Source organism: Equus przewalskii, chromosome 24 (genome assembly GCF_037783145.1).
Source record: "Equus przewalskii isolate Varuska chromosome 24, EquPr2, whole genome shotgun sequence".
Taxonomy (NCBI): Eukaryota; Metazoa; Chordata; class Mammalia; order Perissodactyla; family Equidae; genus Equus; species Equus przewalskii.
In genome coordinates, this window is record NC_091854.1 from 14,652,311 (window position 1) to 14,679,747 (window position 27,437).

Here is a 27,437-nt window from a genome sequence, read left to right on the forward strand (position 1 = left end):
TGTGAGTCTTGGGAGCAAGGGAAGTGGGGGGAGGGTGTCCTGACAGCACTGTCACACACCCCTCAGAACACAATCAGGTTCAGCTCTCCACTCTTGAAAGAGAGGCAAAGAAAATGTAGTTACACCCAACTCTTCCTTAGACACACTCACAGGAGGAAGGATTCTGTGAAGGTTCTCCAAGAATTTCTTGCTACATATAGAAAAGGACATCCCCTCCTGTCTTGCCTGCTGTGATCAAAAGTTTACCTATTAGACAAGAGTAAGGGTTTCAGAAGGGGTGGAGGAAATCAATTTCGTTTTATAAAAAATGAGCCACAAAAGCATTCAAAATTCTGCCAACAGGAGGTTTCACTTATCAGCTAGTTTCTAACTTAGGAATTAATTGACTTTTGCAGGTATAAGTATATATACTAGTACTCACTCACTTCCTCCCCACTCCCTCCAACAAACTGTTTGAGATTAATCCTCTTCTCTGCTAATAAAAAAGATGTGTATTTGTGTGCAGCGTGTGGATGGTATGTTTGTAGTGTGTAGCATAAATGAAGTATGTGTGTGATGAGTGTAATGTGTGTGCTATGTGCAATGTATATGTGTTGTGTGCGTGTGTTTGTGGTGTGTGTTTGAATGTGTAGTGTGCGTGGGGTGTGTGCATGTAGTGTGTAAGTATAGGGTGAGAGAGAGATGCAAACAAGACCTTCTGATCCAGGATATTACAGGATGTGCTACAAAATAACTTCGGAGATCCTCTTGTTGGGATTCTGGAGCAGAAATTTCGGGCACACTCTGGAATGGGCTCAGATAGGAGGGGAGATGGGTCAGGAAGGGAAGGAGACTGGTGAACTGGTGCCTCCGTTCGGCTTCTTTTCTTGGTCAGCACTCAATCCCCTGAGAGAGGGGACCCGCCCAAAGAGCCAGCCACCAGCGCTGTCCCCCCAAAATCCCCCGCTTCCTGCCTCCCGTTCGCTCCCCAGCAGCGTCCAGCCCGCATCGCAGAGCAGAGCGCACACCTAGGTCCACATGGCTGGAGAAGAAATCTCGAGAAGTTGCCCGAAAGCAGGGCAAAGCTCAGTGGGTCCCCAAGGGCGTCTCAAGGGAACGTGAGGAGCTGCCTGGAGAGGGGGCGTTGGGGTCAGGACAGAGGGCAGGCGAGGGGACACCAGGAAGCCTCTTGCACCAGCGGCGCCGTTGGAGGACCAGGCGACTCGCTTGTGGCACTGGCGACAGAGGGGAAAGTTTCTGGCTCAGACTTTCAAGAAGAAACCGTTCATCTTTGAGTTTGCTCCCCAGGGCAACTCGACTGTGGAAAGGGAGTGTGGCGGTGTGGCGCTCATTGTGCGCCCAGAAGAGCCGTGCCACCACCGGTCCCATTCTGAAAGCTCCGCCCCGCAGCCCCCGGCGAGCGCCCCCTCCGCAGGCCCGCACGCTTCTGGCCCCAGTTCTACTCCGGAGGGACAGACTCCACGATCGGGGTGCAACAAGCTGCAGGTGCACCGGACACCCAGCTGAGACCAGGGAGGGCAAGGCGGCTTTTATTGTGGTTTTCTTCGTTTCCTTTCATCCTGGAGAGGGGAGAGGGCGGCCGCCTTCCTGCTGCCCTCGCAGCTCCAGCGGACCCCTTGCCGCCCCGCAAGGCCGGCGCCGGGCGGCTGTCCCGGCTCAGAGCTCGGCGGCGCCACTCGCCCAGCCCCAGAGCAGCCGGCGGGCGGGCGCGCGGCACGCCGGGACTTGTAGTTCTCCGCGGGCGGGAGGGAGTCCGAGAGCTGCAGCCTTAAGGAAGAGGGGAGGCCAGGAAGAGAAGGGAAGGGACCTGGGCAGGGGCCTTGTGAATCTAAGGGAGGCCATTTGCAAGAACTTAAAGCTTTCAGGAAGCCTGGGGGGGAGGGGAACACTCCTAGAGAGATTTTTAAATTGGGGATTTTCAGGCTAATACCATTTTCTGCCTGTCTTACTGGCTCATGGCAACCCTGATGAAGTTTTAAGCTGGCGTTTGGCAGTAACGACAAGTTAGAGATTTCCCAGGCGAAGTTCTTATTTAGGGCCTTACTTCCCCTCACCCCAGACACACACGTGGCTTTCTCTGCTTGGAGCACCTATTGTGTTGCTCGCAGAATAACTCAGTTGAAGCCCTGGGCATGCAAACGGAGGGTGAATAACTGCACCTTACATTTGTAGGGCACTCTACAGTTTACAAAGCACGTTTTACTTAACTGGCTCATTATAGTAGAACCATACAGTAACACTGAGTTAGACAGAGAATGACTTAAGATGCACAGTTTTTTGTATTCACACCTGCAGAGGCCGGGCCACCCACCTCCGCACTCTTCATGTCCTTCTCCAGCCCTTCCCTCGGCAGCTGGGGAGATGAAAGTGGGGAGAAGGATGGCTGCGGGTAGATGAGGTGGACGCAGTGAAAGAAGAGGAGCCTGCTGTGAAGGACTTTTTTGAAATAGCTGATGAATAAATCCTTACTAAGTAGGGAGATAAGTAAAACCAAAGGAAGTAACTATGGATTGAAAGAACGGTGTGGGAAAGAAAAGGCAGATGAGATAGATGCAGAGACCGAATAGAAGGTTGTGATCCGTCTAGAGGCAATATGGAGAAGATGTATCAAAGAAAGAAAGAAAAAAGAAAAATTGAGCAGGGCTTTTAGAAGCCCCGTAGACCTGGAATCCTGGTGGTGTCACTTCACAGCTGGCTCTGCAACCTTAGGTAAGTTAAACTCCCCAAACCTCTTTTGCCTCATCTTTAAAATTTAAATAATAGCACTTCCTACTTTAAGATGTGGCTGTGCAGATTAAAAGAGATGAGAAGCACTTAGTGTGGTGCTTACATGCCAGGCACTATACGAAGTATAAATAATATGTTTTATAAATACTATTGTTATCTGCAGAAATTCCTTTTGAGGAAGTATCACAAGATAAATTAGAGTAGAAGTACCAGTTAGGAGGTTGTGACAATATTCTAAGTTACAGGTAATGATAGCTTGAACAACAGCGATAGAAAGGAAGCAGATCCAAGACCCTTCAGAGGGAAAATGGCCAGAGCAGTGCAATCAGTTCAATGTGGGAGTGAGGAAGAGGGATCAAAGATGGTTGTCAGTTCCAGACTGAGTGAGTGGATGGTGTTGTCATTCACATAAATGGGTACAACTGATGGAATAACAGGTTTTGGGGGAAGATGGCTAGTTTGATTTTGGACGTGTGTAACTTGAGGCTTTCTGGGTATGAATGGCAAAGTGGCAGTTGGACGTGTGGATTTGGATGTCATGTGTAGAAATGGAAATTTGAGAGTCAATTGCTAAGGACAGGTAGTTGGGGACCATGTGGAGAGGAAGAAGGAGGGGCAGCTGAGGCGGGCAGGGGGAGGTGAGGAGTCAGACAATGACACAGGCAGGAATTGGGGAAGGGGGAACGGGGAAGGTAGAGGAGTGCAGTGACATGGAGTCCAAGGGAGGAAAGAGAAGTGAGGAGGAGCTGTCAACAGGTCAAACGCTGTAGAGAGGTAGCCAATGACAACAGGAAAGAGGCCACGGGATTTCCAGATCAAGAGTCTATTGGGATGCAACTGCCTCCAGGAGTTGTTTTGGAAATTTACCAGAGTGATGTTTTGCTTGTCCCAGTGCTTGGGGAGGGGGAACTACCAGAAAGCAGCTGGTGGGGCTGAAGATGCTAGATATCTTGCAATGCCCAGGACAGTCTTGCACAGCAAAGAATTGTCCCACATCCTGTGTGACTTGACTGTCCCACTGCTCATTTATGAAGATGACAAAACTGTTTATCCTTACCTGAGCCTAGAATCTATTTTATGTATAAATGTAAAGTGTTTTTCATACAGTTTTAAGACATGTTGAATTTTCCTGGAATGCAATAAATCAGATGGCAATGCCATTCTTGGAATTTGAATCACCACACAGTCCATTTTATGGCTGTCCATTTCACGGTGATTCTACAGATGGATACAAGAATCTGACAAATTGTTGTATATTCATACAATGAAATACAACTCAGTAATGAAAAGTATTGAACTACTGATACACACTATGACATGGAGAATCCCAAATTAATTATCCTGGGTGAAAGAAACCGTATACCCTCACTTCCCCCAAAAAAGCACATTCTGAATAATTCCATTTAGGGATGCCTGAGCAGTTTCATATTGAATCACCCATTTATTTTTTCCTTTATATTACAGTTAAGGCATTGCTTTGATTTTTTTTTTTAAATTACATGTATAGGTAGCTTATGACTTTCTCTTCACAATGTCAAACAGGATGTAACCCCATATTTGTTATTAAAAGGGGCGTTAGATTTGACAAGGCTGAGAACCAGTTATTCAGTCAGTCAACAAATATCTTTTGAGTGCCTGCTATGTGCTAGGCACCATTCTAGATACTTGAGTTACAGCAGCAAATAAAACAGAAAAAGTTTACTGCTCTTATGGAGCTTACCTTCTCATGTGCGTATGGGAGAGACAGATGATAAATAATAAACATGAACTAAAGTAAGTTCTGTGGTATATTAGAAGGTGATAAGTGTTATGAAAAATAAAGCAGAATAAAGGAGACAAGAAATGCAGGAGAGAGTGTGGTTTTCTTAACAGGGAAACTCGGGTCAGGGGATTTATTTATTTGTTTATTTGCTTTTTGTGAGGAAGATTGACCCTGAGCTAACATCTGTTGCCAATCTTCGTCTTTTTTTTCCCCTCCCCAAAGCCCCAGTACATAGTTGTATATCCTAGTTGTAGGTCATTCTAGTTCTTCTATGTGGGACGCAACCACAGCATGGCTTGATGAGCAGTGTGTATGTCCACGTGCAGGATCTGAACTGGTGATCCCAGGGCACCAAAGCAGAGTGTGTGAACTTAACCACTATACCACTAGGCCGGCTGCCAGTGTGGGTTTAAAGGTTAAATACAAGGATCAGGGTGAATTTCATTGAGAAGGTGACATTCAAAGAAAGACCTGGAGTTGGTAAGAGAATGGCTTTGTGGATTTCTGAGAGAACATTCCAGGCAGAGAGAACAGTTAGGCATAGGCCACAAGACGAAGGTGTGCCTAGAGTTTTCAAGAAACAGCAAGGGTGTCAGTGTGGCTGAGTTGGAGAGAGTGAGGGTAAGAAGTAAGAGGAGTGAGCATAACCAGTAGGTTGGGACCGTTGACACGGGGCTTGTAGGGCACTGCAAGGACTTGGCTTTCACGCCAGATGAAATGGGCAGCTGCTGGAGAGTGTTGAGCAGAGGAGTGACATGGTCAGGCATGATTATTAAAAGATTATTCTGGCTGCTCTATCCAGGACAGATTGTAGAGAGCAATAGTGGAAACCAAATAGGCAAGAAATGATAGTGGCTTGAACAAGAGTGTTAACAATGAAAAGTGATGTGAGAGAGGAATCAAAAATTCCAAAGGGCACAGTGGAAGAGCTTCAGGGGTTGAGGAGGACCAGAAGATGGAGACAGATCAGGGGATGGTCGGAGCCTTCTAGGAGTGAGACTTCGGGAGAGATCTGAGAGTTCTGGGGCTTATTCTGGTGACTGACATAAACAGGGATAAAGGGGATATTGAAATCAGTCCCAGAGGAGTCAAGAAATAAAATTGTAGAGAGGCTATGAGTGTGTGGAGTAGGGATGAGTGTTTGGGTTCCCTGACGCTGTGGATGGAGGTGAAGACATCTGAGAATCAGGTGGACTCTTGTTTCAGGTTGATGGAATGTTGAAGCCTGGGGAGAGGAGGACACAGTCCAAGGGCAATGCTCATTCCTGACTCCTGCCAGGAGAGGGGCTGGCTTGTTCACGATGCGTGCTCTTCTCGCCCTCTGCCCTTGATCGTATTGGTGGAGTTAACTCTTTTGATGGAGCTGAGGATTTGAGGACAAACTGGTAATTGCTCTAAGTACAAAGGTCCATAAACAATATTGATTCAATAAAATGTGTGTCTAGAAGAAGTGGATTTGTAATTGTGGAAACAGAGGATGTGGTAGAGAATTTTGGCAGAGAAGGCCAGGAGGAAGCTGCCCTTCATGTGAAGGGATACTCTAAGATTGGGGACAGGAGACAACTATGTTTCTAAGGTGAAGGGACAAGCCATTAGAAACAGAAAAATGAAAATTTAGAACAGAGGGAATAATTGATGGAATAATTCTAGAGAAGATGGAACTATGAACTGTTTATTCTTAGAAAGAAGTTGGAACAGTTTTTCCTGTAAGAAGGAAAGACAATGGAATGATTTAGGAAAATTCTAAAGAGGTAAGGAGATGGAACATTTAAAAATCTTATTTATTTATTATGAAAACAAATTATGTGGTAAAAATTAAAACTATCAGAAATCAATAATAAAAAGTGAAAATACCCAATAAATCCATTCCTAGAATAATCTCTATTAGATGTTTGGTATATATTGTCTAAATTTTTTTTCCTGTGTATATGATTTCTTTTTGTAAATGTTACATGAGTACTTAAAACATTAGTATTTTTTTTCTTTTCAGGCTATAAGATTTATATGATAAGTATTTATTGAGCATCTGTTATATAGCAGATATCATCAGTCTTTTTGGTCATGCTATTCACATCCTCTATATCCATATGTCTTTTTTCTCTTCTTGATTTTTCAAGAATTGAAAAAAATTTACTAAAATCTCCTAACAGTTCTTTTATTTTTTCTCTTACTTATTGAAGTTTTGCTTTATGTATTTTAGTGTTACATTACATGGCTCATGAAGATTCATACTAGCAGTAACTTTATTGTGAGTTGTATTCTTTGCCATTATAAAGTGACTCTTTGTTCTATTTAATCATTTTTAAAATTGTTTATTCTATCCCACTTGAAATTATTTTAATGAGATCTGGTTAATCTTATCTATTTTGTTTGTTTACATTTTGAATCCTTATTGTTTCTTTGTTTTCCCTTTTGCTTTATGATCTATTTTCTTTGTTTTTGTTTTGCTTTTACTTTTTCTTCCTCAGTGTATTAGTTATCTATTGCTATATAACAAACAACCCCAAAACTTAGCAGCTTGAAACAACACACCTTTTTTATCTCATACTTTCTGTGGGTCATGAATCCTGGCATGGCTTGGCTGTGTCCTCTGCTTCAGGGTTTTCACAGGCTGCAGTCAAGGTGTTGGACTGGGCTTTCTCAGCTGAAGGCTCGACTTGGGGAGGTTCTGCTTTCAAGTTCATCCACGTGGTTGTTGGCAGGATTTAGTTCCAAGAGCCTTAGTTTCCTGCCACATGGGCCTCTCTGTAGGGCAACTCACAACATGGCAGCTGGCTTTATGCAAGAAAGTGTGTAATAAGAGTCAGAGAAAGAATGAAAGCAAGACATAAGTCCGTATTTAATAACCTCATTTTAGAAGTGAAATTCATCATTTTGCCACATTCTCTTTGTTAGAGGCAAGTAATTATGTCCGACCTACACATAAAGGCATCCATACTAGGAGGTGAGGACCATTGGGAGCCTCTTTAGAAGGCCACCTCCCACACTCTGGCAATTTGGAAGTTGTAAAGTGTATTAAATAATATGCTTACATTTATATTTCTCAATTTACCTTAGAAATGAAATAATGGTGAAAGATGATGAAATTAATCTACTTAGACTATCTTTTTCTCCTCACCTTTCTGTTAGTTTAGAGAGAAAATATGATTCTTGTTCCAGTCTATCATCAAAATATTATTCTTTATATTATGTAATTTTTCTTTTAAGCATTACAGCAATTGTATTTAATTTTAATGACTTAGACTACCAGTTATTTAAATATAATTTATGTATAAATAGATTCAAAACTCATCATAAAACCTTTTATACCTCATGACTTTCTCATCTGAATTCATTATTACTCATCTGTTCATTGTCTTGAGTTTTTTTCTTGATAGATATTTCAGAAGTGCATAAATATTATGTTTCTTGAGTTTTTGCATATTTGAGAATTTATTTCTCTTACCATCACACATGAAAGGTGGTTAGACCAAGTGTAGAAATTTTTTCCCCTTCAGCATTCATTAGCCATTGTTTCGTTTTCTTCTAGCATCTAACATTGGTGGAATACGTCTAATTTCTTTGTTTTTGAAGATGACCTTTTTCCCTCTGCCGAGATGACTGTAGGATTTTTTTTCAACCTTTGAAGTTCTGAAAAAAAGACTTTATGACGTTTTCTTGGAATGTGGTGAGCCCTTTCAAAATGTAATTTTAAGATCTGCTTTATTTCAGAAAATTCTTCTATTGTGTAAATTTTTTCAGCTCCGTTTATTCATTCACATCTTCAAAGACAGCGGTCATTCATGTATCTTTTCTCCATTGTCTATTGTCCACATTTTTCATCTTTTCTCTGACCACTTTCATTCTATGTCATTTTCCACTAAATTCTATGTGATTTTTTTCAATAGCTTGCCCTCCATGTCCAGTTTTCTTTGATTTAAGTTCCACTTCTTGGTGATTTTCAGTGATTTAATTTCTTCTCCTAGTTTGTTTCCTCTGCTTTTCCAGATTTCCTTTACTTTTACTGTTGCATGGGTCCCCTGCTATTTTTTTCTGACTTTTAAGAAACCTTTGAAGGAAGTCAGTGAGATCTAGTTGATTTGCTCAAGAATAAAGTGAATGATTGTCTTGCCTCCCTTCCCTGTTTACCTGCATACTGTTTGAATCATCCACTTAAAATGTAGACTGGAGGCTGGAGTACTAAATGTTGATGGCTCATAATCTTTGCTCAGTTATTCAGTGATAGAGGAGCTGGGACAGGAGGAAAATCTGCTGTGAATGAACAAATGAGGGAAAAAGAAAGAAAGAGAGGGGGAGGAAGAGAGAGATTTACTTATTTCTTTTTTTTCTGGCTTATTACCTACATTTTTTAACAAAGTATTCGAGTGACTTGTAAATAATATAACAAACGACTTTAAAAACTATTTAACATCCAAATGAAAATAAAATATCAACACCAGAGGAGAAATAAAATTGCAGATATGTAGCTGCAGCATCCTACAAAGTTATTAACATTAAGTTATGGCTGAATTTTTAAGCTTCCTGGCAACCAAAGCAAGAAAAAAACACATAATTAGATATATGATTCTCATATACTCTACAAGAAAACCTACAACTTATTCAGGGGAGAAATTTTTGTAACATTTAGTTCTGAAAAAAAAATCTCGTGGGGCAGAGTTCTTAATGAATTTGATTATTGAAGTACAATAGTGGCTTTTATTAAGCTGTTTCTTATAGCATTGCTGAATGAAAGGTGAAAGCCTGGCATCCAAACCTAGGCCAGAGAAAGCAAATTCCTGTGGTCCTAAGACAATATAACCCAAGCCTGTTTGGAAGGTAAAATCTTCTCTTTGGAGGAACAAATAGTGTTATTGGGTTGAATTGTGTGTCCCCCCAAAACATGTTGACGTCCTAATCAGTCGTACAGTAGTTCCCCCTTATCTGTGGTTTTGCTTTCTGTGATTTCGGGTACCCACGGTCAACTGCAGTCCAAATATATTACATGGAAAATTCAAGAAAAAAACAATTCATAATAGGTTTTAAAGTTCTGAGTAACGTGATGAAATCTTGTGCCATCCTGCTTTGTCCTGCCTGGGACGTGAATCATCCCTTTGTCCAGTGTATCCAGTGTATATGCTACCCCCCGTTAGTCACTTAATAGTCATCTTGGTTATCAGATCAGCTGTCATGGTATGTGTTCAAATAACACTTAGTTCACTTTATAATGGCCCCAAAGCACAAAAGTAGTGATGCTGGCAATTTGGATATGCCAAAGAGATGTTACTGTTGTTAATCTCTTGCTATTCCTAATTTATAAATTAAACTTTATTGGGTACGGATGTATAGGAAAAAACATAGTATATGTAGGGTTTGGAACTATTCGTGGTTCAGGTACCCGCTGGGGGTCTTGAATCATATCCTGTACCTTAGAATGTAATCTTATTTTGAAATAGAGTCATTGCAGACCCATTAGTTAGGATGAAATTATACTGGAATAGGGGGTGGGCCCTAATCCTATGTGACTGGGACCCTTGTAAGAAGAAGTGAGACACAGGGAGGAAGACGCTATGTGAGGACACAGAGACAGACAGAGGGAAGATGGAGGTAAAGATTGGAGTTACGCTGCGTCGAGCCAGGTAACGTCTGGGGCTACAAGAAGCTCGAAGAGGAAAGGAAGCATCTTCCTCTGGACATGTCACAGGGAGCTTGGCCCTGCCAACACCTTGATTTCAGACTCCTGGCCTCCGAATTGTGAGATCATAAATTTCTGTTGTTTTAGGGCACCCGGTTTGTGGTACTTTATTTGGCAGCCTTAGAAAACTAATACAGATAGACTACATTTCATTCAAAAATCTTTTATAATTGTTAGTTCTCTCAACCAAGATTTGATGTGAGTGGACAGTAGAAAGTTTGATAAGGGTCTAAAGTAAGTTTAATGTGCTGATATTGAGGATGGATCCCTATGCTTTAAATGAAAAACCTGTAAATACTGGTAATTTAAACATTCCCTGTGAACATTGCCATACCTAAGATTCACACCTTGAATGCTGGCCATCATACCTACATGTAGGGAGGGCCCAGTGTACTTGGAAGCAAATTTAGGGATTTTGTGGGTTTTTTTAAGCAGTGTAGGATCGGTTTTGTCACATGAAATAAATGAACAATGCTGAGGTGATTTAGTCTAGAAAGTTTACAAAACAGGTGATACCTGTCCTTTACTGTAGGAATTGGACTGACACATGATTGCAAACCATAAATCAGTTAGAAAATACAGGATAATTTTAGTGTAGTTAATAAGCCAGGATTTATAACAATGAGCAGATAGCAGATCAAATTGTCTGTTGCAACTACCCCTAATCACTGAAAACATCATTGGAATATAAGATTCCTGCCCCCATGTTCTCTAGAGTAAGAAGGATGTATACACAGATTTTCCAAAAATTATCTTCCTTCCTTTCTTTATTTCTTCCTGTCCAGAGATTTTTATTCCCAGGCAGATGGTATTAAGAAGCAAAAGTTTGTACAGTGTTGTTCCCTTATCCAAAGGTCAAACTGTTGGACATTCTCCAAAACACAGCAGCAGACTGGAGATGTGGAAGGGAGGGGGTAGGTCTCTGAGAGTTAGAAATAACCATAACCCCTTAATTAAAATCATGAAGTTTGCAGTAGAAATATGGCCAATTGGAGACAGATTCAGTGAGAGGAGAGAGACACACTAAACAGCAGACATGGGGTGATATCTATTTACCTACCATAAAGGGTGTTGTGTAATGAGAGTTGGGCCCCTAGTGACAGCTGCACCCAGAATCAGATATCTAGGGGCAAGGAAGGCTCCAGCGGTAAGTTTCCTATATCCTAAGGTATGAGCAATTTGAAATAATAAAAATATTAAGTAAAATTATGTAGAGGACTTCTCTTACTCTGAAGCACTTAACATAAATGACAAAATATATAAATAATCTGTTAAATGCAAGGACAAATTTAAAAGTAAAATGCATGTTTAATGTTAAAATAAATTATAAAGGAAATAAACATGTGAAGGAGAGACTATAAAAACATCTATCAGATTTGAAAAAGAACAAACTAGAACTTCTAGAAATGAAAAATGAAAAGATGGAAATGAAAAACCCAGTGAGGAGGTGGCCGAGTGGTTAAGTTTGCACACTCAGCTTTGGTGGCCCAGGGTTTGCCACTTCAGATCCTGGGCGTAGACCTACACACCGCTCATCGGGCCATGCTGTGGCAGCATCCCACATAGAAGAATACGATGACTTACGACTAGGATATACAGCTATGTACTGGGGCTTTAAGATTGGCAACAGATGTTAGCTCAGGGCCAATCTTCAAAAAAGAAAAAAGAAAAAACCCAGTGAGAGAATACAACAGAGAAGACCACAGCCAAAGAGAGAATTAGAGTGGTAAGTATGGATTGGAGGACCTTACACAGAATCCAGCACAGAGATACAAATGCTGGAAAATATGACTGAGAGGTTAGAAGTTGTGGAGGCTAGAGTGAGAAGGTTTGATATGCCTCTAACTAGAATTTCAAGAGGAGATTGTAGAGGAGGGGACAAAGCAGTGTTTGAAGAGACAATAAAGTATTTTAGAATTGATGAAAAATAGCAACCTCAGATTCTAAACTCCAAAGTATCCCTGGTGAGATAAGTTGAAACACACAGACACACACGTCTAAACACATTGTTGTAAAACTTCAGAATGCCAAAGACAAAGAGAAGATATTAAAATTAGCCAAAGAAAAAATACAGATTACCAATAAAGGAATGCCAGTGAGACAGCTGAATTCTCAGTAACAAAAATGGAAGCCAAAAGATTGTGGGAAAATATTTTTAATGTCCTGAGGGACAGGAACACTCATACAGAACTATTTACCCATGAAAACTATTGGTCAGAATAAGTTAGATCATACTGTGGTAACAAATTAACTCCGAAAATTCTGTGGCTTAACATAACAAAAGTTTATCTCTTGCAGGACGTATCCAGTATAAGACAGAGGGTGCTCTGCTCCGCACACACACTCAGGGACTCAGGCCAACAGAAACTCTGCTCTTTGTAGCTGTACTACCCAGAGCTACGTGACCTATGAGATCATTTCAGGAAGGAAAGAGGGACACAGAGGAACACAGATTCTAACTCTCTTTGTCTGGAAGTGAAACAGGTCACTTCTAGTCATGGTCCATTGGCTAGAATGAGTCACAAAATTCCAAAGCAACTGCAAGAGATATTGAGAAACAAAGAGAATGGCATGGATATTTGGCAAATAATAACTTTCCTCACAACTGTTTTTCAAATGGGGATGAAATAGAGGTAGTTTAGATAAGCAAACACTGAGAAAGTTTAACATCAATAAAGTCTTAATAAACGAATTTCTAAGGGTGTCTTCGAAGGAAGATGATCTGAGGAGAGTCTGAGTGAAAAAAACTAATATTGAGTAAAGGAAAAGGCAAACTGTTGGGTAAATGTGAACAAAACAAAACAATACAAATAATAAAGTAGAGCATGTGGAGTTAGAAAATAATAGCTTGTAGGGTAGAAAGGATCATGGGCTTAAAACATTCTTAGATCCTTACGTATTTGGCAAGTTTGTAAAGTGCAGACTTTGTTAAGTGTAGACTTATTAGGTTAAGTGTGCATGTTTTGATTTCAAAGGGACTAGTTAAGGAATAGAAGTAAAGCCAAAACCAGGAGAGGGAAAAATTTGGAATTAAGAAATTGAGTCAATTAAAAAGAGGCAAGAAGGAGAAAAAAGAAAGAGAAAAGTCAGAACAAATAGAAAGTTTAAAAATTGAGGGGCCAGCCCCATGGCCGAGTGATTAAGTTCACATGCTCCACTGTGGTGGCCCAGGGTTTCACCAGTTCGAATCCTGGGCGTGGACATGACACCGCTCGTCAGGCCACGTGCCACAACTAGAAGGACCTGCAGCTAAGATATACAACTATGTACCGGGGGGATTTGGGGAAATAAAGCAGAAAAAAAATTTGATAAAAGTGAGTTAAAATATATCAGTAAAAGTAAATGGACTAAACGTACAGTTGAAAGGGAGGTTGTGAGACTGGGTTAAAAAATAAAAATCTGTGTATGTGCTGTGTACAAGAGACACACCTAAAACATAAATAAAGAACAGTTGAGGGGCTGGCCTGGTGGCCTAGTGGTTAAGTTTGGCACACTCCACTTCAACAGCCTGGGTTTGGTTCCTGGGCACAGACCTACACCACTCAGCAGCAGCCATGCTGTGGTGGTGACCCACATGCAAAATAGAGGAAGATTGGCAACAGATGTTAGCTCAGGGCCAATCTTCCTCAGCAAAACAAAAAAAACAAAAAAAAAACCTGTTGAAAGTAGAAAAAGATACTTTAGGCAAATATTAACCAAAAAGAGTTGGAGTAAATATATCCTATAAAATAGATTTTAGGGAAAAAACCTTGATAGACAATGGAGATCACTGAATAATGATGAAAGGTTTAATTCACCAGGAGGAGAAAATCATTCTAAATTTTTATACCTGGTAACATATCTTCAATATCATAAAAAGAAATTTGACATGATTACAAAGAGAAATTGTCAAATTCTCCACTACAAGGAATCATTTAAATGTATATATCTGGGTAATTAATGGATAAAATATACCAAAGGTAAGGATATGATTAATTTAAACAATATAGAAAGTTTGACCTATTGAATATATAGAACCCTGGACTCCAAATTAAAGTATACAAATTAGCTTTCGTCATGCATGGAACACTACAGTAATTGATCATGAATAGGCCATCAAGCAAGGCTCAACCAATTTCAAGGAATTTGTTTTTAAACAGATTATATTTTCTGACCACAATTCAATTAAAATAGATATTACCTAAAAGATAATGTTAAAGAATATTCATTTAGAAAATTGAAAAACACACATCCAAATAACTTGTCAATCAAGGAGTAAATCACAATGGAAAATAGAAAATCTTTAAATTTGAACAATAATAAAACCCAGGGTCGGCCACATGGCCGAGTGGTTAAGTTCGTGTGCTCCACTGCGGTGGCCCAGGGTTTCACCGATTCAAATCCTGGGTGCGGACATGGCACCACTCATCAAGCCATGCTGAGGCGGCATCCCACGTACCACAACTAGAAAGACCCACAACCAAGAACATACAACTATGTACCGGGGTCCTTGGGGAGAAAAAGGAAAAAAAATAAAATCTTAAAAAAAAAAAACCCAAAAACGTTACCAACTTTGCCAAAACTTAAATGCCATTAAAGAGGGCTCAGAGGGAAATTTAAGCCATAGGTACTTGCATTAAAAACTAAGAAAGGCTGAAAATTAGTGAGCTAAGCATGCATGAGAAATTATACAAAGAATAACAGAACAAATTTAAAGAGAGCAGAAGAGAGGAAATAAGGATAAGTATAGAAATTAATGTAATAAAAAACAAAGATAAAATAAGGAAAATCAACAGTGCCAAAAGTTAGGTTTTTGAAGAGGTGTCCAGAGTTCATTGACCTCCCCGCCTTCCAAGGACACTGGGCCTGGGCCATACATGAAGGAATGTGTCTGGGGTCAGGGCCAAAGATGGCCACTTTGGCCCTGACTCTAAGGCACAATTTACAAAGAATATGTCCTGTGTCATGTTCCTTGTCTGGGCTGGCCACCCCGACGGGCATCTGACAGGATTTTAGAAACATCCCATCCATGGGAACAAAAATGATAGAAGCACCCCATCCGTGGGAACAAGAAGAAATAACTCAAAGTATCCGAATGTCTGAAACCCTGAGTCAGAACCTAGAGAAACCTTAGGATAAAAGGGAGTCACAAGCATAGAACAATTGGGAGTCTCACTGAGGAGAGGACACTGTGCCTCAGACCCAGACAATCAGCACTCCCACCTGCCAAATAAGCTATTGAGACTTCCCCGGCTGATTGTGGTGTGGATGTTGTAAGTACCCATTTGTTGTTCCTCTTTATTCTTGCTCCTTGTTCTGTGTCCCTTTATCAATAAACTTTGATTGCTTAAACAACCAAGTAGCCTTGGCGGTACCTGTCATTCCTTGCCCTTTGTGGCTGTGGATAACAAGAGGTAAATAAAATCAATAAACCTCTGGCCTGATTAATCTATTAAAAAAAAAAGAGAAGGCAGAAATAAATAATTCTAGTAATTTAAAAAATGCAGAGATGTAAAAAATTGGTAAACTACTACAAACAACTTGATGTCACATTTGAAGTTTTAGACAAAAATATCAAATTGCTAGAAAAATACAACTTACCAAAACTGACTCAGGAAGAAATAGAAACTCTGAATAGTTTTAAAGCCCTTAAAGATATTGGTTCGGCAATTTTGAAATCTTACCACAAAGAAAAGACTAGGCCTATGTGGCTTTGTGAGCAAATATTAACAATCATCTGAGGAACATAATTTCAATCTAAGACATGCTCTTTCAAAGAATAGAAAAGTAGAAGAATACCCCAATAAAGAATATGCTGGCTTCATTATATGGAAGAAAAGCAATATATTTTATATAATAAACCATACAAAGATAATATGAGAGATAAAAACTATAAATCAATATCAGTCATGAACATAGATGCAAAACTCTGCTAAAAAAGTTTTAAAAATTAATCTGGCAATGCATAAAAGGTAATACGTTATGACAAATTGAGTTTATTCTCAGAACACAGAAGAGCTTAACTTTAGAGAAATCAATTAGTGTAATTTACCAAATTACAGATTAATGGCAAATAAACACATGCTCATCTCAATAGTTGCAGGCCAATCATTCTATAAAATGTAATATTTATTCATGTTAAACAAACAAAAACTCTTAGCTGACTAGGAATAGAAGTTAACTCCCTTAAGATAAAGAATATTTACCAAAAACTCACAGTAACAACTTTACTCACTGATGAAAGGTTAGAAGCATTCCTTCAGAAATCAGTAAGAAGTCAAGAATGCCTGCTAAGGCTACATCTAGCCAACACATGCTGGAAGTCTTAGCTACACAGTAGGAAAAGAAAAGGAACAACAAGTTTAAGAAAAACATTGCCATTACTTGTAGATAATGTAATTATCCACATAGAAAAGTCAAAAATCTATGGAAACATTAAAATTAATTGTAGAATTTGACAGATACAAGATTAAACCAACTGCATTTCTACTCACATCAAAAGAGTAGGAAAATGTACTTGTAAAAATATATTATTTGCAAGTACAACACAAATGCCATGTACCCAGGAATAGATCTCAACAAATATGTGCGAGACTTCTATGAAACAATTATATAACTTTATTGAAAGAATTTTTGAAAAATTTAAAAAATTTCTAAATAAATAGAGATATACCGTGTTCATGAATAGGGATATTTGTTATAAAGATTTCAATTCTATCACAAATAATGTGTACAGTCACAGTGAAGTTCTAATAAAAATCTCAACAGGGTTTTTTAAGAAACGAGTGAGCTGAGTCTAAAATGTATGGAGACACAAAGGATAAAGAATGTCTAAGATACTCTGAAAGAAGAACCGGGGTAGCAGAGATTTGTCTTATCAAATGTCAAAATGTATGACAAAGGTAATGCATTGAACACACTGTGATATTGGCATAGGGAGAGATAAATGGACCAATAGAACATAACAGAGAGCCCCAAAACAGACCTGGCATATGTGGGAACTTGATATGTGATAGAAATGGCATTGCAGACAAGTGTAATTGGCATTGGGACAACTGGTTATCCATGTGGGCAAAAAATATAATACAATTGGATCTTTGCCTCACACGATACCAAAAAACATCTATATCGGGTGGATTAAAAGGAGAAACATGAGGGGCTGGCCCTGTGGCCGAGTGGTTAAGTTCGTGTGCTCCGCTGCAGGTGGTGTGGTGTAGTGTTTCGTTGGTTCAAGTCCTGGGTGCGGACGTGGCACTGCTCATCAGACCATGCTGAGGCAGCGTCCCACATGCCACAACTAGAAGGACCCACAATGAAGAATATACAACTATGTACCGGGGCCTTTGGGGAGAAAAAAGAAAAAAATAAAATCTTTAAAAGCAGAAACGTGAAAGGAAAAACTTTAAAACTTTTAGAAGAACACATAGGAGACTTTCTTTATGCCAACAGTGTAAGAAAGAATTTTCTAAACAAGACACAGAAATGTAATTTTTAAAGAAAAACATTGAAGAAATTTGAGCACAATAGAATTAGAAACTTTGGTCCATCGGTATATACCACAAATAAGGAGAACATATTTGTAGGACATTGAAATGACGAAGTATTAATGCTCAGAAGAGTAAAGAATCCTATAAATTTCAAGAAAAATGCTAGCAACCAAGTAGAAAAATAAGCATTTCACAGAAGAGGAAACCCATACGCCCAATAAAAATTTTAAACTATTCAATCTCAATATTAGGAAAATGCAAATTCAAACCCTGAGATACAGTTTTATATCCACCAAATTGGCAAAATTTTAAAAGTCTGAGCAGGCTGTGTTGGAGCAATCAGAACTCGTTTATTTGCAGTGAGTGTAAATTATATGATTATTTTGGAAAATAATTTGGCATTATCAATTAAATTTGAAAATCTATATATGCTATTATTCAGTAATTCCACACCTAGGCTTATCCCTGTGGTAGACAGAATAATCACCCTTGCCCCACCCCGACCAAGATGCCCACATCCTAACCTTCACAACCTGTGATTGTCCTTACATGGCAAAGGAGAATTAAGGTTGCAGATGGAATGAAGGTTGCTCCTCAGCTGATCTTAAAATGAAGAGCTTATCCTAGATTATCCAGGTGGGCCCAGTAATGATAAGGGTCCTTAAAAGTGGAAGAGGGAGGGAGAAGAGTCAGAACCAACAAGATGGCATCATAAGAAAGACTTGACCAGCCATTCCTGGTTTTGAAGATGGAAGGGGCTATGAGCCAAGGAATGTGGGTGGTATCCAGAAGCCGGAAAAGGCAAGAAGATAGATTCTCCCCTGGAGCCTTGTGCTCACACTTTGATTTTAGCTCAATATGACCCATTTCAGACTTCTGACCTTCAGAATTGTAAGATAACAAATTTTTGTTGTTTTAAGCCACTGAACAACTAAATTTGAGGTTATTTGTTACAACAGCAATAGGAAACTAATACAATACTCTAGAGAAACTCTTGCAACAGCAGGCAGATGCCAAACAAAATATAGCAGCATTGTTCAAAGTCACAAAAAAAATGAAAATAACACAAATCTGCATGGTTAGGAGAACAGATCCATGAGTACTGTGGAATAGTAATGCAATGGAGTAAGATACATCAGAGAAATAAATAAACCATAGGCACATGGATCAACACGATATTGAGTGAAAAAGCAAGTGGCAGGCAAACACATATACTGGAATATCATTCATATAGAATTAAAAAAAATAAAAAGCCCAGTATGTTGCTTAAAGACACATGCTATATAAATAAAAATGAAGGAATGATAATCACAAAATTCATCACTGTGGTTGCCTCTGGTGGGGAAAGAAGGGTGTGCAGATTGGAAGGGGTGCTGTCTTAGTTGTTTGGGCTGCTCTAATAAAATACCATAAGCTAGGTAGCTTATAGACAACATGCATTTGTTCCTCACAGTTTGGGAAGCTGGAAGTCCAAGATCAAGGGCTGGCAGATTTGGTGTCTGGTGAGGGCCCACTCCTGGTTCACAGACAGCTGTCTGCTCACTTTGTCCTCACGTGCCCTCTTGGCCCTCTTGCTCTTCACAAGGGCATTAATCCCGGTCACCAGGGCTCCACCCTCATGACCTAATCACCTCCCAAAGGCCCCACCCCCAAATAACATTGCTTTCGGGGTTAGGATTTCAATATATGAATTTTGGGGAGACACAAATATTCGGACCATAGCAGGCACGTAGGGAGCTTCAGTGGCATTGGCAATGCTCCAGAGTAGTGATTTCACTGGGTTTGTCGTTATGCTTTGTAACATACATATGTATTTATGTATTGCATATGTTACTTTGTAAGTGCCAAATATTTCATGTTTTAAGAAATAGATGGGGATAAAAAGAAAAAAACTCAATGTGACCAGAATGTGGCTTTGTCTTATGGGCTTGAAATAATTAACTGAGCTGTCCAAGGCATTACAATTGACCCTGATGCTCAAGTGAGTATTAAATATGTTATTTTTACATAAACTCAGTAACTGGGAATTACTATGAGCTCATGTGGCTTAATTAACGGCTGATTCCTGTCCATAGAGTCAAAGCCAAGAAGTCAGTAAAGGTGGCTGTCTCATGGAGAGTGGCTTGGAAGCCAGTCTTCCTAGCACCAACTCCACTCCTGAATACTGGTCAACACTAATGAGTGATTGCTCTGTGCACGCGCTTTCTAACCACATACAATCCTCAGAGCAACGCCTTGAGGCAGGTGCTATTATTATTCCCATTTTGCAGATGGGTAAACTGAGGTCCATAGTGGTTAAATACCTTGCCCAAGATCACCGAGCTAGGAAGTAGTAGAGTTTTGCTTCAAACACAGACAGTTTGAGTCCAGACCCTATGCTCTTATCCATGGCTCAATTGTTCTTCAACTTTATTATAAAGAAGATTTGCACCGAGGCACTGGATTAAAATACAGATTCTTCTGACACAGTTGCTCTGAAGTTGGTCTTCAAATGAGCCCTGAAATTCACATTGTCAGCAGGCACCTTAAGCATTTGAAACTAGTTTGACTTCTGTCCAATTTACCCTTCTCACAAATGTGATCATACCTCACCTCTGCTTAAAATTCTTCCATGTCTTCTCCTGAGCATTAAGACTCAAGTTCAACCCTCTTAGCTTGGCACACAAGGCTGTCCATGCTCTGGCCCCCAACCATCCCTTTTGTGTCACAGCCATCCGTTCCCTTAAACCCTTTCTTTACTTCCGTCATATGGACCCTCCTCCAAAACCATGCATGAGGTGTTTCGTACCTCCACACCTCAGTACACGCTGCTCTCTCTGCCCAGAAATGTTCTGCCTCCTTCTTCTGGCTAACTCCTATCCATCCTTCAAACTTCTAGAACTTCACTTTTCACCTTCCCCCAATATTGGTTTAGAAGCCTACCCTCTGCTCTTCCATCACACCCAGTGCTTTATTATGTTACGGTGCGTGTGGCACTACATTGTCACCTTCAGTGTACTCGGATGTCTCCTCCTCTACTAGTCCGTAATAGTAGTAATAAATGTTGCTTATGGAGCAGTTCTAGACAATTTAGACATAATATTTCTTTTTTTTTTAATTTTTATTTTTTCGGATGTACATCATATTTCAAATTCTGGATACATTACATCATGTTCACCACCTGAACACTAATTATAGTGCATCCACTCACATGTGACCCTAATCACCCCTTTTGCCCTCCCCGCTTCCCCAATGGTAACCACCAGTCCAATCTCCAATGCTACGTGTTTTTTTTATTGTTGTTGTTTTTATCTTCTACTTATGAGTGAGATCATATGGTATTTGACTTTCTCTCTCTGACTTATTTCACTCAGCATGTTGTCACAAATGGCTGGATTTCGTCATTTCTTATGACTGAGTAGTAGTCCATTGTGTATAAATACCACATCTTCTTTATCCATTCGTCCCTTGATGGGCACCTAGGTTGCTTCCAAGTCTTGGCTATTGTGTATAATGCCGCAATGAACATAGGGGTGCAAGTATCTTTATGCCTTTGTGTTTTCAAGTTCTTTGGATAAATACCCAGCAGTGGAATAGCTGGATCATATGGTAGATCTATCCTTAATTTTCTGAGGATACTCCAAACTGCTTTCCATAGTGGCTGCACCAGTTTGCACTGCCACCAGCAGTGAACAAGGGTTCCCTTCTCTCCACACCCTCTCCAACATTTGTTTCCTGTCTTGTTAATTATAGCCATTCTGACTGGAGTGAGGTGATACCTCATTGTAGTTTTGGTTTGCATTTCCCTGATAGCTAATGATGTTGAGCATCTTTTCATATGCCTGTTGGCCACCTGTATTTCTTCTTTGGAGAAATCTCTGTTCAGATCTTTTGCCCATTTTCTAATTGGATTGTTGGTTTTTTTGTTGTTGAGTTGTATGACTTCTTTGTATATTTTGGATATTAACCCCTTATCTGATACAAAATCAATGTGCAAAAATCCGTTGTCTTTCTATACACTAACAACAAAGTAGCAGAAAGAGAAATTAAGAATACAATCCCATTTACAATTGCAACAAAAAGAATAAAATACCTAGGAATAAACTTAACGAAAGAGGTGAAAGATCTGTACACTGAAAACTATAAAACATTGTTGAAAGAAATCGAAGAAGACACAAAGAAATGGAAAGATATTCCATGCTCTTGGATTGGAAGAATCAACATTGTTAAAATGTCCATACTTCCTAAAGCAATCTACAGATTCAACGCAGTCCCTATCAAAGTTCCAACAACATTTTTTACAGAAATAGAACAAAGAATCCTAAAATTTATATGGAACAACAAAAGATCCTGAATAGCCAAAACATTCCTGAGAAAAAAGAACAAAGCTGGAGGTATCACACTCCCCGATTTCAAATTATGCTACAAAGCCATAGTAACCAAAACAGCATGGTACTGGCACAAAAACAGACACACAGATCAATGGAACAAAATTGAGAGCCCAGAAGTAAACCCACACGTTTATGGACAGCTAATATTCGACAAGGGAGCCAAGAGCATACGATGGAGAAAGGAGAGTCTCTTCAATAAATGCTGTTGGGAAAACTGGACAGCCACATGCAAAAGAATGAAAGTAGACCATTCCCTTACACCATGCACAAAAATCAACTCGAAATGGACTAAAGACTTGAATGTGAGACCCGAAACCAGGAGACTTCTAGAAGAAAACATAGGCAGTACGCTCTGTGACATTGGTCTGAGCAGCATATTTTCAAGTCCCATGTCTGACTGGGCAAGGGAAACAAAAGAAAAAATGAACAAATGGGACTACATCAAACTAAAAAGTTTCTGCACAGCCAAGGAAACCATCAACAAAACGAAAAGACAACCTAAAAATTGGGAGAAGATATTTGCAAACCACATATCAGATAAGGGGTTAATATCTAGACACAATATTTCTAATTCCCAATATGACTCCAAAAGGTACCTATTCAGCTGCATTAAGATTGAGGAAACTGAGCTTTAGAGAAGGAGTCCGTGGTCAGACCATTATAATGGCAGCACACACTCACATCCGGTTCCGTAATGCCTTATTTCATTCCGTCTCCCCAGCACTTGGCACTGGTGCTGACACTTTCCTGGTTAGATGGATGTGAATGGACAGATGGCCTGGTTTGCCGTAGATCAGGTTTAGAAAAAAGAAAAACAAAGCCAAATCTTAAGTTAGAGTGTGAAGGCTTGCACGGGGATTCTGCCTCTGCCTCCGCCAAGCTGCCCAGACAGGGGAGTCAAACCCTGAGCACGTCCACAGGTGATTAGTATGGCAAGGGGGCTTCTGGGTGAGGGAAGAACGTGGTGTTAGAAGCTGCAGATCAACGGGGAGGACAGAAAGAGCCTTAACCCAGAAGCAGGGTACCCAGTGGTGCCAGTTTTCTTTGCGGAAGAACTATGCTGTGGTGCGAGCTTTATCTTAGTTCCTCAGATGGGGAGATAGCGATTCGCTATCTCTGTGTGCAGCTGTGACCAGAGGTTGATGTGGGCTTGGTCTCTCTGAGCATGTGCACACACCACCTGACCTTTGGTTCGTGCCCAAGGCTTCTGTTTTCTGAAAATAGAAGCTGATACTGCCTCTGACTCAGTCCCTTTCACCTCATGTTTTTTCTGGCACATTTGTCCTAAAAGTATCACTCTATCTCTGATTCCTTGCTACATGTCAGATTTGCCAAATTTGTAAAATTTGTTTTGTTAATGAGAGATTTAAACTTTCTTTCATTAATTCCTGGAAGTTGGTGTCATATGAATCAGAGGAAATATATGTCTTTTTTATGTTGCCTCTCTAATGATGTACAAAGTCATGGGGCCTCCCTTACTCTCAGTCCTTTGAATAAGGAACTAAAGCCACCCCCTTGGGGTCCATCCCACCTCAGTTGTGGGGCGTGAGGTTCTATGTCTGGATTAGCCTTCATAACTTGCTGTGACTTCCTGAAGCCCTCTAAAACCCCCCTCCAAGAGCTCCTCTCCACCCTTTTTCCTTTAATATCTTCCCTTTAAGTGATCGATAGCGAGGCCTTCCCTGCACCCTGTGGAACCGAAAGCAGTAATGCTGCAAGTTCTGAGCGCCTGCAAAGTCTCTCTCTGGGTTCTAGCCGGTTGGTCCCCAGTTTCCACCTGGCACCTCTCCAGAGAAGCCCCCTGTAGGATTCTGCTTCCCCCATCCTCCACCCACCTTCTCAGACCCCAAACTGTGAGACTTAAACAGTGATGATCACTTTTCCACTCTTTTTTGTATTTTCCTTGACCAGTTAGGCTCTGGGCATTGAATTCTCTTATCACAAAAACTCTCTTAGTTGTATGTAACTAAGTCAGTCCACTTCTCCCTGACTGATTGTCTCAGTCACCATTGTGTCGATCGGCTTAACAACGGAACCTGTTCTCTTGTCTGCCTCTAACTCTCTTTTCTCTCTGACAAGAAAATCCGGGAGATGGGGCAGGCAGGTAGCTGGTCTATTCAGTGACTAACTTTCTTCCCTTTCTTCTTTTAGATTTAGTGTTTTTATTATGAAAGCAATACATGCTCATCATCACTAAAGTCCAGAACTGTAAGAATTTCCCCATCTCGTCTCCCACTAACAGTGCGGTAAGTATTTTCCTAGTTATTCTCTAGGCATTCACTAAAAAGAAAATGAAATAAGATAAAATAAAATAAAAATATCACACACACACACACACAAGGCACTTAACTACACAAAAAGAAGAGTCCCACAGATACTATTCTGCAATTTGACTTTTTCATTGAATAATCACTGTGATCATTTTCTATGCCAGTATATTTGTTTATCTATCATTCTTTGTCAGAACGCTCTGGCTGTAAGTTACAGAAACCCAAGTGAAGCTATCTCAAGCAGAAAAAAAGAGTTGGGGGAAGGGAGGTAGGACCGGCCTCAGGAAGGGATGTGTCCAGGGACCCAATGGTGTCAACAGGACACCTTCTCTTTCCATTGCTCAGTACAGATGCTGTTTTGCCCTCATCCTTTCCTACAGCAAAGCAAACGTTTTATTCTACACAATAGGCACAGGGAGAATCACCCGTGATGCCACTTTTAGGCTTCCATCATCCCGGATCCACCAACCCGCGGGTTAGGTAACCTGAGCTCATTACTCTGCCCCTCTAAACTGCAGCTCTGTCACGTAAGCAGATGACCTTGGGCTCACTCTCCTGGGCCTCTCCCTGTGGCCCAGCCAGACTCATGCCAGGGGTGGAAGCTGGAGGTCCAGGAAGCAGAGTTTGTAGGTCCTCCTCCTGGGAGGGGAACACCAGCGCGTCCTTGAAGGCCACCTGAGGGCAGCATGTTGGAGTCCATCACCTCTTCCCTGGGCCTGGACTTAGGGAGCCAATGCTGGGCCTTCCCTTTGATTGAGTATACTTTTGAGGGTAGAGGAAGAGCTACCCGGACTATAAATCCTTGACTGAGTGTCTCTCTCAACAACAAACCGCTCAGGACTCTCCCACCCTGTTTCTGGGACCGAGGCTGCTTTCCTCCCAGGAATCCCCAGAGTTATGACTCGTTATTCCAAAATTATGCTTCAGAAGCCCTCACACGGTAGTGCCCACTGGTGGGTCTTTCTTAAAATAAAGATTCCGGGGCCCTAACCCCTGAGACTGAATCAGTACCTCTGGGATAAGGGCCAGAAATCTACACTTTTTTTTCTTTTTGAGGAAGATTTGCCCTGAGCTACCATCTGTTGCCAATCTTTCTCTTTTTCCCTCCCAAAGCCCCAGTACATAGTTTTATATCCCAGTTGTAAGTCCTTCTAGTTCTTCTATGTGGGATGCCTCCACAGCATGGCTTGATGAGTGGTGCGTAGGTCCGTGCCTGGGATCTGAACCAGCAGACCCCAGAGCCCTGAAGGGGAGCATGAGAACCTAACCACTTGGCCACAGGGCTGACCCCAGGAATCTATACTTTTTAAAAGCAACACGCCTGATTTTATGATCAAATGGATTTGGGAAGGACAGACACATAAATCTCCTGCTACGATCTCTGTTTAACCACTTCTCCAAAGGGCGGCAGCTGGGCAGGCGTTGGCTCCTTTTCTGTGGCATAAATGCCCAGCCTTGGCCAGGTGTGCTTAACAAACAGGTGTGTCCCCATCCCTCCCCAACTTTTACCCAAGTCAGTTATTTTTATTCCTAAGAGAGGTCTATAATGGGATGTTCTCCCTAAGTAGGGGGAGATCTATGTTTGTTGGTCCTGAAGCTTATACAATTCAGAGAGGCCCTCTAGGGAAAGGAAAATCAAAGTAGGAAAACAAAATTAGGTACGGAGCCTTGCAAGAGGCCCCTGCACGTGAAGGACCCAGCAGCTGAAACTTCATCCCCTTCATGGCAGTTCTGCTTCTGGACAGTGTTCTCATTCGGGAGCAAGTCAAAAGGACTCTGTTGCTCAAATTGTCTACGCCTTCCATGTATATTAGATGAACTGAATTTGTGGAAATGAAAAGGAAAAAAAAGACCACAAAGCTAGATCATTTTAGCCTAAAAGAGTCTGAAGCTGAGTTTTTCATCGTAACACAGTAGCATAGGTTTTGTTTGTTGGGGCGTTTACTTGTTATTCCCTCTATTCCCTGAAATTGAGTAAGAGTAACATGGCTTGTGTCGAGCCCCACTCCAGTCACCTTTCTGACCATGCCTCCCACTGCTGTCTTCCTTGCTTGCTCCTTTTCACCCTGCGCTTCCCTGAGCAGACCTGGCATGCTCTCACCTGGGGGCCTCTGCATTGGCTTCCTCTTCCTGAAATGGCGTTTCTCCATGTGACAGAGAAAGACGCATGGGCTCAGAAAAGTTAAGTGCTTTGATCAAGTGATTAAACCCACGAAAACATCCATAATGTTTTTCCACTGGTCTCATTCTTGACTCCCCTCTTTCTCTCATAGCCTATCCAATCGGCCAGGAAACCCTGTTGGCTCCATCTTCAAAATATGTTCTGAGTTCAACCATTTCTTCCATCTTCACTGTGACTGCTTGGGTGGGGCCACCACCACATCTTGTCCAAGGTCACTATAGCCTGCCATCTGGTCTCCCCACTTCTCCCTGCCCCCACAGGCTATCTCAACCCAAGCGTCCTTTAAAAGAGAAGTTAGATCGTGTCACTCCTCTGCTCACAACCCTCCAGTGGCTCCCTACTTGCTCCAAAGGAAAAGCCAATGTCCTTACGCAGGCCTAAAAAGCCCTACAGCCATGCTGTCCGAGGAGCTGACCGCTGGCCGCATGTGGCTGTACAGCGCTTGAGATGTGGTCCATTGGAATTGAGATGTCAAATACACACTGGATTTTGAGGAATTCCTTTGAAAAAAAAAAGAATGTAAACATTGATGTTTGCCAGAAGTGAGGGCTAGAGGGTGGGAGAAATGAGTGAAGGGAGTGAGAAGATACAAACTTCCAGTTATAGGATAACTAAGTCCTGGGGATGTAATGCACAGCATGGTGACTATAGTTAATAATACTGTATCGCATATTAGAAAGTTGCTAAGAGACTAGACCTTAAAAGTTCTCATCACAAGAAAAAAATTGTAACTGTAAGGTGGGGATGTTAACTAAACATTGTGCTAATCATTTTGCGATGTATGCATACATCAAATCATGTTGTACATCTTTAACTAATACAATGTTACATGTTAATTATATCTCAATAAAACTGGGAAAAAATTAAAAATGTAAAATAATTTTTTCTATTGATTATATATTAAAATTATAATATTTTGAATATATTGGATAAATAAAATATTAAAATTAATTTCACCAGTTTCTTTTTACTTTTTCTAGTGTGGCTAA

The 27,437-nt window shown here is 40.7% G+C and overlaps 1 long non-coding RNA gene across 1 annotated transcript; it reads left to right on the plus strand.

The window, feature by feature from the left end:
• The first annotated feature begins 1,440 nt into the window (after positions 1-1,440).
• On the plus strand, positions 1,441-27,396 carry LOC139079096 (uncharacterized). The gene is made up of 3 exons (XR_011532402.1): positions 1,441-2,709; positions 24,148-24,242; positions 26,540-27,396. It is a non-coding gene; the product is annotated as an uncharacterized lncRNA (long non-coding RNA).
• The last annotated feature ends 41 nt before the right edge of the window (positions 27,397-27,437 follow it).